This window comes from Manacus vitellinus, unplaced genomic scaffold (genome assembly GCF_001715985.3).
Source record: "Manacus vitellinus isolate BGI_N305 unplaced genomic scaffold, ASM171598v3 scaffold_0_pilon, whole genome shotgun sequence".
NCBI lineage: Eukaryota > Metazoa > Chordata > Aves > Passeriformes > Pipridae > Manacus > Manacus vitellinus.
The window spans coordinates 9,178,531-9,193,470 of NW_021938789.1; the positions used below are offsets into that span (position 1 = coordinate 9,178,531).

The following is a 14,940-nucleotide window of genomic DNA, read 5'->3' on the forward strand; positions in this document are numbered from 1 at the left end:
TCAGGCTGGTGACAGAACTCCTCTGGTACCCAGATGTTGCTGAACACTGGTCTGCACTCAGAGGCTGCCCTGTGAGGTACAGCAAAAGGAAACTTGAGCATGACACAGCACACACTGCTCCCACCTGTGGGTATCCCACCCCTGGGTAGGACTGTAGGCTGCCTGTCCAGGGAACAGGGGCTGTGGCAGTGTTAGCCTGATTGTCTTAGAATCACAGAATCATCATAGAATGGTTTGGGTTTCAAGGTTAATTATCATCTAGTTATAGCCCTCCTGCCATGGGCAGGGACAGCTTTCACTAGACCAGGTTGCTCAAAGCCCCATCCAGCCTGACCTTGAACACTTTCAGGGGTGGGGCATCCACAACTCTGTGGGCAACCTGTTCCAGTGTCTGACCACCCTCACAGTAAAGAATTTAATCGTAATATTTAATCCAGACCTGTCTGCCTGTCCTCTTTCAGTTAAAAAACATCACTTCTATGTCCTATCACTACATCACTGTCTTCCAAAATACCACTTAATACCTTTTGTTTGTTGCTTTTTAATCCAGAAAATTTTCTATTAAATCCAGTATATCGATACATTAAGCATCATATTAACCATGCCCATATGCAGTTATGAAATTATCCCCAGGGAGCTCTAAACCCATCACAGTGTCTCAGCTGTAAGAGGACAGGGAAAGCAGCATCACATGTGGTGGGTGTGACTGGCACTTCCCTAGGTTTCTATTTTTGGTGGTGATGGAAGAGTTAAAGATTTGTTTTCCACGGGAAGAACAGACAAAAACAAACAGCAGTGACAGTAATTGCTCTGGCTTATTTTATTTTAGTTGTCAATGGCGAGGTTTTTATATACCATCACTTGCCAGCACTTAATTGTTGTCACAGAGCCTCAGCTGCCAAATTACCTGTCTCCTGCTATGTGAAGGGCTCTTATGTCATTTGCCTGCTGAAGAAGCCATGGCCATTCCAGAGTTAAGGCTGTGTTATTTTTTGCTTCACACAGGTACTAAACACTTTTCCTTGTGTTAAGTATAAATAGAAGATCAGGTTGTCTTTCAAACAACTGAGCAGGCTGGTGGGAGAGGAGGCTGCTGACAGCAGGGAGCTGCCGCCCCATCACCAGCAAGATTCTGAGGTGGCACAGGAGAGCTGGGCAGAGTTAGTTGTAGCTTCGAGAGCGACCAGATGACCTAAAAAGCAAGCAGGAACAATCCACCTACAAGTACAGTGGACAAGTGGGGGAGCATGGTGCATAAAGCTGCTCTGTTTTCTTTAAATAGAAAGTGTCATAGAGATGAGGTCTAGGTCAATGTTCTGGCCACAACTTGCTTCTGCCGTGGCACACCGATCTCTCACAGTACTCACACTGATCTTTCACCAGAAGTCCTGTGTTTACATTGCCTGAGATTTTACCCTCCATACCTGAAGGGCTTCATACAACTGAATACTGCTGCATTGCTGCAGAAGGCAGGCACTGGGGCTGGCTGGCTGGGTAATGCAGGGAAGAGGGAACTGGCTGGGTGGTCTCTCCACATCTCGCATTTTAACAGGTTCACATGTCTCTCATTTTCATTTTATTTCCATCTGCTTTACCTTCAGGTTCATGACACCCCAGTGTTGTAATTTACCCAGAGCTTATGGACAGATGAAGACTTAAGGGGAATTTTGTCTAAGTATATTTTCTGCTAGCCTGGTGCAGACCAGAGACTTCAACCAGTCTACTGAGGTTTTGATGAATGCACTGATCACCCACTGTTTGTGCTCCAGAGATAAAAATCCTTAGTTACTCCATTCTATCTGAATTAAGACTACTTGGTTCACTCAGTTTTTTGTCTCTGGCAAATGTGCAGCATAGTAAAGGGGGAAGCTGCCTTCTACTCACTCAGCCAGAGGGCCTGGCTGTGATCTGATCTCCCTGCCCTGGGTATCCTCCTAAGGACATGAAGCCACAAAGGGGAGAGTTTGGTAAATGCCCCGTTGTCTCCAGGACATGAAATTATAGGAACAAGACATTACTAGGGTACACACAGCTTCCATGTGCTCCTGGGTCAGTTCACACCCCATGTCTGTAGTTTATAGAGCAGGAACACTCAAGGTCCAGGTTCTGGTTTCAGATCAAGCATCTCATTTCCTGCCTGCCTTCCACGAAAAACTTTCATCCTGCTGTACTGAACTTGCCAGCAGTGTTGGGAGATGCAGAACACAGATCATCTAGAATATTGTGTCTGGTCTGAGAAGAAAAAGAAAATAACAATGAGGTATTATAATTTGACTGTTGTGGTGTGTGAAACTGTCAAAAGAAGCCCCTTGTCCACACCTTGGTGAAGATGTGAGGCTGTGCCCCAGTGAACCAACTGCTTGCCTCTGGGATGGAAAATATTTCAATACTTTGTTTTGAAAATGTGCAAAGATGTTAATGTTTAACTGGGAAAGGTTGCATTATCTGCTGAAATCAACAAAGTGCACCCAGAGAGGAGTCAAACGGGACATTCTGTCTGTGCTTCACAGCTGTGTGAGGAAACAATCACAGTGAACACTGTCCACCTCTCATGCAGAAGAATCACACAAACCCCACAGAGGCCCTTTCTTACATATGCTATTGGAACAGGGCTTACAAAAGCTTCAGCTCATGTGTGGGCCTTCCACTGAGAACTGAATTTCCACCTTGAAGGTGAAATCTGGGTTAGCATGACACCATCTGTCTAACTTACCCATTTTGCATGAGAACATGATGCACTTGCCCAACATTTTGAGTGCTGTGTAGAGCGACTGTGTAGGGAGACCATGAGAGAAAAGTGCTTCTGGGAACTACAGGAGTTTTATACTGAGTTCTTTAAAGCACATGAATAATACTTGCCTGAAATGTTATTTCCTTGTACAAGATAAAAGTTTCTTTAAGCAGAATTCAAACAACATTTATTTCAATAAATACTTTCAGGGAACTTCAGGTTTATAAAGGTAATTTGGCAAAAATTGGGTTTTAAATGAATACTGAAAGGAAAAGACTGAAAAGTTACTAGTTTTGAGTAACTTATTCAGTGGTAAAAATAATCAGGCAAAAAAATGTTTGGAAGTCTGAAAATTCAGAGATAGTATCCAGTGATTAACTATGTTGTCTCCTTTCCTGGTCACGGGTAGCTCATGGCTGCAGTAACAGTTTCATTAAATTCCAGGTATGCCATCCATCCTGCCCTCTGCTTGCTGGTGCTTTGCCATAGCTGCTCTTCCAGTCTGCTCTGGGAACCGAATGCACTCCAGTCTGGGCAGGGCTTTTTGGTAAATCCAGTTGCACTGCCTGCTGACATCAGGCTCAGACGTACAGCATCTGGGAAAAGAATCAGTTGATCTGTTGGTCTTCTGGTCCCCAGCACAGGTGACACTGTACGGGGCAAGTTGTTTTGATTCTGCTGGTTTGCTTCATGGCTGGGGCAGGGACAAAGTTTGGGAGCTGGGTGTGGGGGCAGAAGGGGAGAAATTTGGCAGCTTCTTTACTAGTGGAGTAAGTTGAGAAAGATATTTTTTTCTTTTGTATACAGTTAAAAATTCAGATTTATTCTATGAACATACTTCTAACTACAACCCTCAGTATAAATGAAAACTTCCCTGTTGTGTTTATAAAACAAATCATATCTACACTGCTGGAAGGCAAAGCCCAATGCTGGCACAATAACACGCAAGGCAGGTTGAACCAGTTCAGCACAGCTGAACTTCTGAACCAGAGCTGGATCACATCCCACACTTTGACGCATAGACAGAGATGGCCACATGACTTCCCTCACTAGATCACATGAAAACACCCCCAAAGACAGTGTCTGGAGTCTGCTTAGACCCAGGGGGCTGAGCATGACAGAGGAGTTGTTTCCAGAAGCAGTAGCCAGGTGACAAGCCAGAGAGGAAAACCTACAGCCGCGTACAACTATGGGATCAGTGGGAACTACTGGAAGTAATTCAAAAAGTCTTCAATGACTATATCTGAAGGGCAAGAGGGGGATGAATAACTATGGCTTTGATGCACAGCATTGATCCTTCTTGGCAAATCTCAGTAGAGCCAGCAAGAGTGCTTTGTGTGTACTTGCCTAAAATCAACTTTTCTAAATATCTGAAGAGTGTAAGTGGTGGAGAAGAGACTGTATCCAGGAACTGGCACGTGGAGATGCTTCTGTCAGGTCCTTCTTTATCATGAGCCAGCCCAGTCCCACCTGCAATTAGTTTGTATTGCCATGGCCATAGCTAAGAAGTGTTTTTGTATCTGCTATCACTAAGGCTTGACCCAATGCTGGGTTGGCCAGGCATGGATGCAGCAATTTTACCCCATGCTCCCTCTTTGGAAAGGACAGAAATGCCTCTGACTAGAGAGACACTCAGAGGTTTGGCTTTCAGCCCTCTGTAAGGGCCTTTGCTACAGAAGGGTATCTGAGGTCTACTTGCTAGAAGAGAAAGCTGAAGACTTCAAAGGTCTCTCTAGCTTCCCATGGTGAAGCCATCATTTAGGCTGTTTAGCACCAAAGATTAGATTTGGGGTGTTTTCCAATAACCTACTGCATCATCATTTACTCACGTTACTAATAGTCCAGCAGATCTTGATGACCTTTGCAAAAATAACATCAAACCAGATTGACATATTTGGTTTAGAAGATGCTAATCAATATCTATTTTGTTAGCCAATATGGTTATGTCTCCTGTTATTGTGATTTATTTCGTTATTGTTGACCAAAGGTGATTGAATGGGTGATAACAGTACTGAAAGTGGCAAGGGTTAATAAATGCAGATGAGGTTGTCATCTTATTACCAGAGTGCAGGAAGTGAAGCACAGCCATTTCATTAACCTAGTCGCAATGAATTTTATGCAACATGCAGTTAACACTTCATCTATTAAAACCACGAAGCAGATGGTTGTGAGCAGTTTTGTCTGCCATAAATAGGGTACCAATTTAAATTACTCGCTGCACAGGATTTTATAGGACAAAATTATCTAGATATTAAATGGTGAGATATTTAATAATCTCTTTCTTTTAAGTCATGCATATATCAGAGTCTTGGTTCAACAGTAGAAAACTCAATTATTTCCATGAAATTCCCAAAATGGAGAGCTTGAAAAAAAAAGACAAAACATTGATGAATTGTCATTTCTTCAAACTCCAAGGCCTTTAGTCATCATCTATGCTAGAGAATATATACTCCATTATAAAGTTTTATCCTACTTTCTCTATCTGCCTAAGAGATTTTTATTATTCACATAAATGGATAATCCTAGTTGACTATTTAAAGGCCACATTTATCAATAGACCAGTAGTTTCTCTCTTGCTCTTGAAAAATGATTGTGATAAATATTACAAAATTTAACATTTTCCTTTTTATTTCCCACAGTTAGGGAGAGTTATACGAGCACATGACTGCGCATATGGGCAAGGGGGTTGTATATCAAGGGCACTGCAGGCAACTTAGTGCCTGAAGCTGAGTAGCTGCTTTGCTTCCCTGTCTTTTATCCTAGGGAGGGCAATGTAAACTTAAAAAAACCCAACCAACCAACCAAGCAAAACTAAACACAGTTGTGTGATATGGCTTTATACGCACATAACAATTGAGACACTTCTGGAACTTGCCAGCTCTTGAAATAATTTCCTGCACAAAATTGCTGCCCTCATACACAAGGCACAGGAAGAAGCAAACAGGCTCTTCTTGATTGCCTCAGGACAATGTGAAACCCATTTTTCAGCAGAGAAGCAAATGTTTGTTTGAAATCAGAGCAGAATCCCAGGAAGAAAAGCAAAGCCTGAGACAGCAGAGCAAGTAGGTCGCTGCACACCCAGAATTGTGCAGCTCCCACAGTCCCAGGCAAGGGCAGAAAATTGTCTCTCCACTCCTTCAGAAAAAACAAATCTGATGGACTTTACTTTGGCATTCTCCTTCTGCCTTGGAAGTCAGAGGCTTGACAACAAGGCTATGCTTCTGGTGAATAGGGTTCATTAAGCCCGCAGAAAGCCAGAGGGTGTGCATTCATTTGTTTGAATGACTCTCGGAGACTCCTTTATTTGAATGACTTTTTCCTTAGAGAGGCAGAAGGCAAGTGTGTCCTTTGTCACCTCCTCTGATTGCTCTGTCCACTGAACCGCTAGCAATAGCTATCAGAAAGTCTCCAGAGATTTGAGGCATCACAATTCATGACAAAGGACATAAATTGCTCTTTTCACAGATGACATCCTGCTTTATCTCAGTAAAACACAAATCTCTGTTCAATGCCTGAAGAAGTCCTGGAGCATTACTTCACTGGAGCAAGGCTTCATGGAAATATGACTAAATCAGAGGTGATCCTTACACAATCATCCAGTGAGATTTTTTTCATTCTCTGTGCTGTTGACCCACAGGAGAATTCAACTATTTAATGGTACCAGCCCCACCCTACTAAGCAAACTACCACAGTTCTTTTTCAGCCCTTCATATCAAGGCCAGAAAGGACTTCATTTGCTATTGAATGTACTAACACAGATTTGGTTCGGCTGTAACAAAAATGAGTCACATGGTCCTGAGTGGTAAATAACATGCAAAAGAGACCAAGAATCAAGTTTCTGAGGCTCAGCAAAACCAAAATAAAAGTGAAGGCTTGCCCTAATGGGGACATGTGATGAGCAGGCAGAGTTATTGCTCTCTTGGGAAGGGCATGCAGAGCTCCCAGCATCAGCCCCTCCACACAAGGAGCCGAGGGGCACTTGACTACTCTTTCTTCCTTCACATTTAGTTCACAACCAAGTCTTATGGACTTCTTGAGGAGTACAGGCAGATCTAGAGACCACGCCATCACTTCTGGGAGAAGGACAATCACATTACCTTTGTGCAACCACACACATCAAGGCCCCCACAGATTGCCAAAGCAGCAGGCCACAATGCATAAAAGGTAGGAAGGAGAGGAATGAGGAGCAGAACATGGTCTTTGTTCAAGAGTATAACCAAATAAACTTTGAACAGTTCAAAACTAATTTTTATTTGGTTTCCATTCAAACATACTATGAGTTAGTTCCTTCCTAGCAGTTGCTGCTGAAGACAAATGGATAGCCAGCTGCTTGGCGACCATGCCCTAAGTCACAGAAGCTGCCACTACTATAAAGGGGATCTCTGCCCTTTTCACCTAGAAATAATAATAATAAAAAAAAGGTGTGTTAGTGCAAGTTTGACAGTAGCAGCTTTTAAGATGCAGTGATTTACTGTCAGTCCATGCATACCAAAGCAAATCAATATCCACAGTCTGATAGTTTCCCCTTTTTCGTAAAACATCATTAACAGGATTTCCTATAACAATAAATACTGAAACACTGTGAAACAGTTAAAAATATTGATTGGATATTGATGAATATTGATTGGATATTGATATTGATATTGATTGGATATTTATGTATTTGTTCAGATAGGTCAATACTACTGGTCAGTCTGAGATGCTGAGGCATTTCAAGGCAAAGTGACCACCTGGGACAACTTGGGTCGTAGGTCAGGCCCAGAAACAAACCCTGTCTCCTGACTGCCAAGTCAGTGCTTTATCAACAAAGTGCATTGCTCTTTAGTATATTCATTTATAATGCTGATTAGGTGGATGAGAGGGAAATTTAATCATTTAGAATGACTAATAACTATGCTAATGTGTTCAGATAAAATAAGCATTCACATATGCTGAAAGCCTTTATAGTGTAATAAACTTCTGTTATCTTTTGAGGCGTGTAGTACTTTGATTTTCATATACCAACTCCTTTTTATTTCAAGTGCAATAAAAACATTTCTTTTAAAAAGACTGCAAAGCTCAAGTCTGCTGAACCTCGTTTCAGTAGTGCTTGTGTGAAGTGCTGACAAACTACTCAGAATAGTGGGCTCAGCGGTTTGGGGTTTCTTTGGTTTGCTGGGGATTTTTGCTCTCTGACAAAGTGTGTCAAACCAATTTGAAGATTTGGACTTCAGAGATGGTGAAGAGCTTTGAGGATATTGATTTCAATGACTCTGTATAGAAACACTAATCCTCTTGGAAGTTACTTTTATTTTTCTGCATATGATCAAACACATTTTGATCCCCTGTCTAGATTTCTATTGTTCTTCCACATAAAATAGACACATTTATACAGCATTTTAAAAAGTTTTTTCTCTGCTGTTGCAGGGCCTGTTGCTAATGACTTGCCATGATCTCTGGTACAACGTGCGACACTCGCAGCTTTTCCTCTGGCTGCAGTTCCCCTGTTATATCCTTCCCACTGCAGCCACAGACACCAAAGTTATAGCTGCTGAGGTGCAGGTCAGGCTTAATGTTTCAGGAAGCAGATCCCTTTTGCCTGAAAACATCTCCAAGTTGTTGATGGTGCAACCGGCACAGAAGGTCAGCCCCGTAGCCTAGCAGCCTGTTTTATTATGGCATGGCCTTGACATCCTTGGGGAAAAACATGATGCTGTTTTTTTACTCTTGTGCTGCACTGTGTTATGGTTCTCCTGTATGGAGCACTTCAAAAACAGAAAAGTAAGTGAGAAGTCATGGGAGAAAATAATCTCAGAGCGATACAAAAAAAAGAAGCTAACATTCACTATTCATTTCAACCTGCACTGAAAATGATTCTATTCAGTTTGGAGAAAATCAACTGTCTTGTAAGAAAAAGGAAGTAGACCAAATGCAGTAATATTATTTGTTTAGTCTTCTTCCCTTGAGCAGAATGAAATATCAAAATACCCTGTCTATAAAAGGAGAGAATCACCTGGTAGGAGGCAATAAATGACCACATATTAGAGACATCATCAAGACCAATGGGAGGTCTTGGGGCCTGTTTTTCCCTTTCAGTAGGACAATGAAGGATAACTAAAATAAAAAAACTATAAAGCGATGGTGTCTCATTCTAGATTAAAGCACAAGCCTCACCAAAAACATTAGAATAAGATTGTGCCCTAAAAGAAGAAATGGGGCCTCTCTACCCAGTTGACTTTTGTGAATGAGCACAGGGAGCTCCATAAAGGGATGGCTGCCAGCACAGGGAAGGCACAAGTGCTGCAAAGGGCATCATCAGGGAAAAAATTAGAAGATGAGTCTACTGAAGTGGAAAACAGAAGGAAGGCTGACTGGGAAAGTGCAGATCTTAGATAGTTTGTCAGAAAAATTGCCTACCTGTTCCCAGCTCCGTGGTGATGCACGGGTTATATTTGGCACTTGAGATTTTGTCATTCGCACTCCACTAAGAATTTGCCTGTGAGAACCTGTATTTATATCACAAGGTTAATCAGTCATGCTGCAAAGCAGTGCCACAGAATCAACATGAAGGGACAGACACGTCCAAGTCTTTAAATACTCACTGCCGATATTTTCTAAGCTGACCATGAAATCCAGATTCCAATAGCTGTATTCTTTACATGGAAGAGCGATGGAAAATAAAGGGTGATGGAAGCATTTTTTGTATCTAGCATTTCCCCGCAATCATGAAAATAGCCAGGAGGGCAGACAGCACGCACAGGCAGAGGCTATGCTGCCGCAGGAGCTGGGAGTGCCGGAGCAGCTCGTCCCGGCATGCCAGGCTGGATGCCTCGGGGTGGTTGGAGGCTTTACAGCGGACAACTGGGTTATGTTCCTCATCTGGCATAGGCTGAACCAGTGTAGATAACAGTCCTCATCTCCTTTTTTCAGCTCCTTAGCAGAAATGCCATAGATAAGTGCAAGGTGTGAGTATTTAGGAGGAACATTTCCTTATCTTTTAATTAAGAATGTTACAGAGGTGTTTGGTTTTGTTTTTTTTTTTTCTTTTTGCAAGGTAGGTAAAATAGTAGACTTTTCCAGTCTAACCTTTTAAAGCTCAGGCATGTGATATGTGGTGAGAGCCATGAGAGGCATTTAAATTATCTCTTTTGAGACCTTTCCATGCTTATTTTAGTTTCAATAGAATTGGGTCTGTTCCATATGTCCTGGTTCACTACAGGATGCTTTTCTTGTTGGAGGAGTGGCTCTATTTGATCAAGATGGTACTGACCTCATTTGTGAAATCAAGTATCAACTCAGTGTATGGGGAAGTGTCTTCCTAGCACAGCTTCTAATAAAAAATCTTGAAAAAGCAGTTCAATATAGCTTCTATTAAGAGTAAGCCAGGAAAAAAAGAACAAACCTTATATAATGTCCTATCCTATAGACATTTAATTTTCCATTCACCTGATAAAAATTTTAATCAGAAAAAACTCTCATTTGAAATAAGAGCACTATCATATTTTAACACTCTTAGGCTTCTGCTGATATGAGAATATAAGATGCTGAAATCGTAATAGTAAGACTGCATAGTTCTTGTTTTTATCTTTGTGAGTGAGAAAAATTCTACATAGCTATTATCTGCATGTTCCCATACCCTATTCACAGATAGGGAAGCTAAGGGAGGAGTTTTACTCCATCATAACTGACCAGACATTATCAAGGTGTATATGCTATGTGAACAACTCAACCCTCCCTTATTTTAACAACTGTAATGTTTGCAAAGCTATGCCCTGAATGGTAAAAATATATATCTGACGTATCCTTAATTAAGAGCTGTAAAAATATTGGTTGACTACAGGCTATGACTGTATTTAGATACATGTTTCCCTGAAGAATGCGATCACCAGGGTAAAAATATTAAGTGTTGGTTTATAACATTGCTGTTTCCCTTTTATTTCCTCATTCATGTGCATGTGGAATAGGAGAGAAGGGCTGGGGATAGGCTGAGGAGGGGATGATGTGTCCAGGTAGATCCAGTGGCTTAGCAAGAGGGTATAACACACTCTCCCTGCTTAAGAAAACTTTGGGAGAATTCAGTTACCCCTTGTCGCCCAAGGTCAGCCTGCACCAGCAGTACAGAGCCACACAGGTTAAACTGAATCTTTACCCTGGGCTTTTTCACCTGGAAAAGCTGCCATGGCAGTCAACTGGCACTTGCCTGAGAAATCTGTTCTGAGGGACACACAGATTTGTGCAATTCTACGCCCAGACTTGCTGTCGCGGGAACATCATGTGCATCTCTACTGCCTGAAACAAAATGAACCCCTGGAAAAAACACAACATAACTTCAGCCAACACACAGCCATCAGCAAAACATGCCAGGGCGGACACACTTGAGTGGTGCAGCAATGTCAGCAGCTGTGGGCTGTGGGCTTCTGTCCACCGCTCCTGCCAGCACACGGTCCCAGCATGGCCACGCAGACACGTGCCCAGGTGGCGCAGCCTCACAGCAGCTGTGATCTGGAAAAAAGTCCAAGGGAACAACTTTCTGTCATGGATGGGTAGACTCTGTCTAGCCTGCAGCAATGAACATGGATGGGAGTTAGCTGGTAGGAAAAAGTGAGCAGCAGCATTTTTTTGTATCAGCAGCTGGAAACAGAGAGGCCACGTGGGCCGTTACTCAGCTTAAGCATCCTATCCAAACTCTGCTTTAAAACAGGGAAAGTAGGAAACATGCCTAAAATCTGACAAGTGGTGCAGAGGACTTCCCAGAAAAAGTACCTGGAGAAGATATGCACAGTCATCCACTCTCATGCTTTGGGAGGCTGTCTGCTCACTGAGTGTGGGTAGGAAGGACTTCTCATGGTGCAGCACTGCATAGACAGTAAAGATCCTGGGCTTTTACATTCTTGTGCAAAGCATCCAGGTTTGACCACTGTTAGAGGCAATATAATACCCTGCTACAGATGGATCCATGGCACAGTCTGATATGGCAATTTCTGCTGCAGTGAATTTCCAGGAACATGGGAAGTTGCATTAATACCAGAGCTACGGCAGCAACAGCCACAGCAACAGCTCCTCAGAGTTGCTCATCCCAGCTGTTAGAGAGGGACTGCAGATGCTTTCTGCCTTATTTTCTGTTACTGTTTTTAAATGTAGGAGATGCACATGATTAAATGGTCTAGATCTGGACATTGTATTTTAATCTCAGGGTGTGTGTCAGAGAAAGAGGGACAGGCAGAACGGATTAGTTTCTGAATTAGTATTTGTAACAGTTCTACAAACAGACAAATTCATAGTCAAAAGGATAGTGTCAATGTTTCATTTAAAAGCCTCTTTAAAGAGTTTAATTGCCGTATGTTGAAAAATCTAATCTTTAAAAGAGCCAATATCTAAAAGTTTGGCTTACTTCTCAAATGTGTCAATTGATATTTTCCTTAATTTGACCTATTTATCTTAAAATATTTATAATCTGTTAGGGGGACATTCATAGCTAAATGTCCAATTTAGTTTGTTTGTTTTTTAAATCTGCCGTTCTGTTGCCAAGAAATTAAACAAACAGATGCCACTCTTTTTTGAGGGGCTCCATTAAATACAATGTCTTACCCACCATCTGCTGAATCTGCAGCAGCAATTAACAGCTACACACTATTCCCAGAGCAGAGCTGACAGCAATTGATGGTGCTGGGATCCTGGCAATTTTTCCTTCCTGCTCCTCACCCTCTCTCTTCCAAGTACCTATAATGCAATATTTCCTCATAAAGGACTACGTCTGCTGAGAAAAAAAAGGAATTAATTATTCCTTGTTCTTCGCACTGTGATGGATGAAAGTCCTTCCCAGGCATTACACTTTTTGAACATATTTTGAGCATATTCAACAATAGTAACTGAGCCAATAGATTTCTCCAAAGGCCACGTGAGCAAAGTTTTTCTGACGTCTTTTTGGACGGGTCTCCTCTGCAACTGTGCACAGCTGCTCTGAGGAGCCAGAGGCCAGGGCTGCACACAGGCTCTTCCCTTCTGCATCACCGGTTTGATCCCACTTGAGTGAGAAGCCGTTGAAAATTGCTACCTCTGTTTGATATCGAAACACCTGGGAAGGCTCAGCCTAGTGAGCAACCATGAATCATGAGCACTGGGTGCAATTCATGTCCATTGTCTGGCAGTCAGGTAACTGGCTTTGTACCAGTAAAAACTCTTGGAGACTGAGTCTTTTATTGGCAAGTGGCCCTCTTTGTCACAGGATAACATGGAGTGTTTGGGTTCCTTTTACTAACTGGGGTGTCAGCCTTCAGACTACAATCCAGGCCTTTCTTTTATCTGAGCTGATAGATTAGCAGCCAATTCCAGTTGTGCCAGGGGAGTTTTAAATTGGTCATTAGGAAAATTTTCTTTACCAAAATGGTTGTCAAGCATTGGAAGAGGCTGCCCAGGGAAGTGTTGGAGTCACCATCCCTGGAGGTATTTAAAAGATGTGTAAATATGACGCTTAGGGATATGGTTCAGTAGTGGACTTCTCTGTGCTAGGTTAACTTGATGATGTTAATTAAAGGTCTTTTCCAACGTAAGCAGTTCCATGATTCTGTGATTACTTACACTGGAAAATAAGAGCTTCCCTGGACTTTTCATCAGAGTTTATGGTGATGGCCCTATGGCTCTTCCTGGGCTATTGGACCTGGCTGTTAGTTATGCTGTGCCTCGCAGCAGTGGGGGCTTCAGGGAGCTTCTCAAGGCTTCTCAGAGGATTTTTAAAGCACTAAAAGGCAATTAAAAATCTGTGTACCTGAGGCTTCAGGTTTCTAATTGATGCAGAAAGTCCACTTGCAAATAGACTAGCCTGCCTACTCTCATAACTTCTGGCACACATCCTTACAACTCTCCCATGTCAAGATCTTCTTTAAAAGACCATAAACTTCTTCCAAGGGATATATTTGTACAGTATTATCTGAGAGAAACTCTTGATGATGCAACAGTGTATTGCTTTATTTTCAACAAGTTATTTGCATTGCTGCCATGGCTGAAGGATTTCTGTGCCTCTCTCTGTCAGGCCTGTAGCCTGTCCACAGTACAACTGGTTTATTTTCCAAGGCAAAAAGGAAATAAAGGGACATCAGGGTTTAACATTTCAGATGCTCAGATTGGCCACAGTGTCAGGATAGACAGGTGTACATTATTTTGGAAATTAAAAATTCCATCCTGACAATAAATCTGTATAGTAATTATCCCTATTGCCCTGTATGGTGACCATCTGTAAAGGCAATCTGAACTTAGAAAGGGCATCTCATAAATCAGGTGAGATTTAAAATCTTCCAATAGTTTGTAAATCTGCCCAGGATTTAGGGATTAATTGAAGAGCAGACAGCTTAATACATTAACCTTTCACCTCTGTAGTCCTGGGTTCAAAAGCTGACTTAGGTCAAGAAGTAAAAAATTAGATTGGTGATTTTGTCTAAGTCCTTACAAACGCTGGGGTTCTGGAGAGCCTGGTTAGCACTGCTTGCAGTGCCCTGTTCTCTCAGCAAGAGTTTGCTTTGAGAGTTGTATGTGTCTTGTTTGCTCCTGGTACTCTACTATGAGGTTACTAACTTAAGAGTAAAGTCAGGTGCCTGAGAAGAACTGTTAGTAGGCTATGGTGGCTATAAGAGAGGTCAGGAAGCATCAAGAACAGTCCTAAGTAGTTTGTTTCCCAAAGTTGAGTCAGATCATTGAAGAAATTGCGGGGATGCTGGGACAGGTGAGGCTGAAGGAAACATCCCCCTCAACCCTTCTGCAGCCCTGCTCAGCCTGGTGAATGGCCACACTATTGTCACCCCCCACACTCCCACTCCACTGCTGGCTTCTCCCAGGGCTTGCCAAGAAAGCAACATTACAAGGAGGCAGTAAGAGAATCTGGGGTCAGAAGGCATTCCTTAATTTCTTTGTCTGTGTTTGAGCACAATAAAATGCAGTGGCATGCAGCAACCTGGACTGTCCCTCTCCCAGTTTTCTTTGTCTTGTGGAAGATGGGGACAGTGCAGAGGTCCTTGATGTACTCTCGGATGTGTGACAACAGGGTATTCTGTCACTTGGCAGTGACCCTCAGTAGCCTGTCCTTGCTGACTGGAAGCCAAAGTCTGGGTTACAGGGATGCCCCGTTGCTGAAGGTGAAAATGTAGCCAGAGTCCATAAAGGTGGTGGAGTAACCAGTCATGACTGGCCGATGGTGGCTGACCCTTGCCCGTGGTCCCGGGCTGTTGGCAGCTCATTCC

The 14,940-nt window shown here is 42.6% G+C and overlaps 1 long non-coding RNA gene across 1 annotated transcript; it reads right to left on the minus strand.

Moving 5' to 3' along the window:
* Positions 1–8,436: 8,436 nt before the first annotated feature.
* On the minus strand, positions 8,437–9,390 carry LOC108642357. Its single transcript, XR_001922570.1, has 3 exons — positions 9,313–9,390; positions 9,128–9,216; positions 8,437–8,475 (listed from the first exon to the last, which is right to left on the minus strand). It is a non-coding gene; the product is annotated as an uncharacterized LOC108642357 (long non-coding RNA).
* Between the last annotated feature and the right edge of the window lie 5,550 nt (positions 9,391–14,940).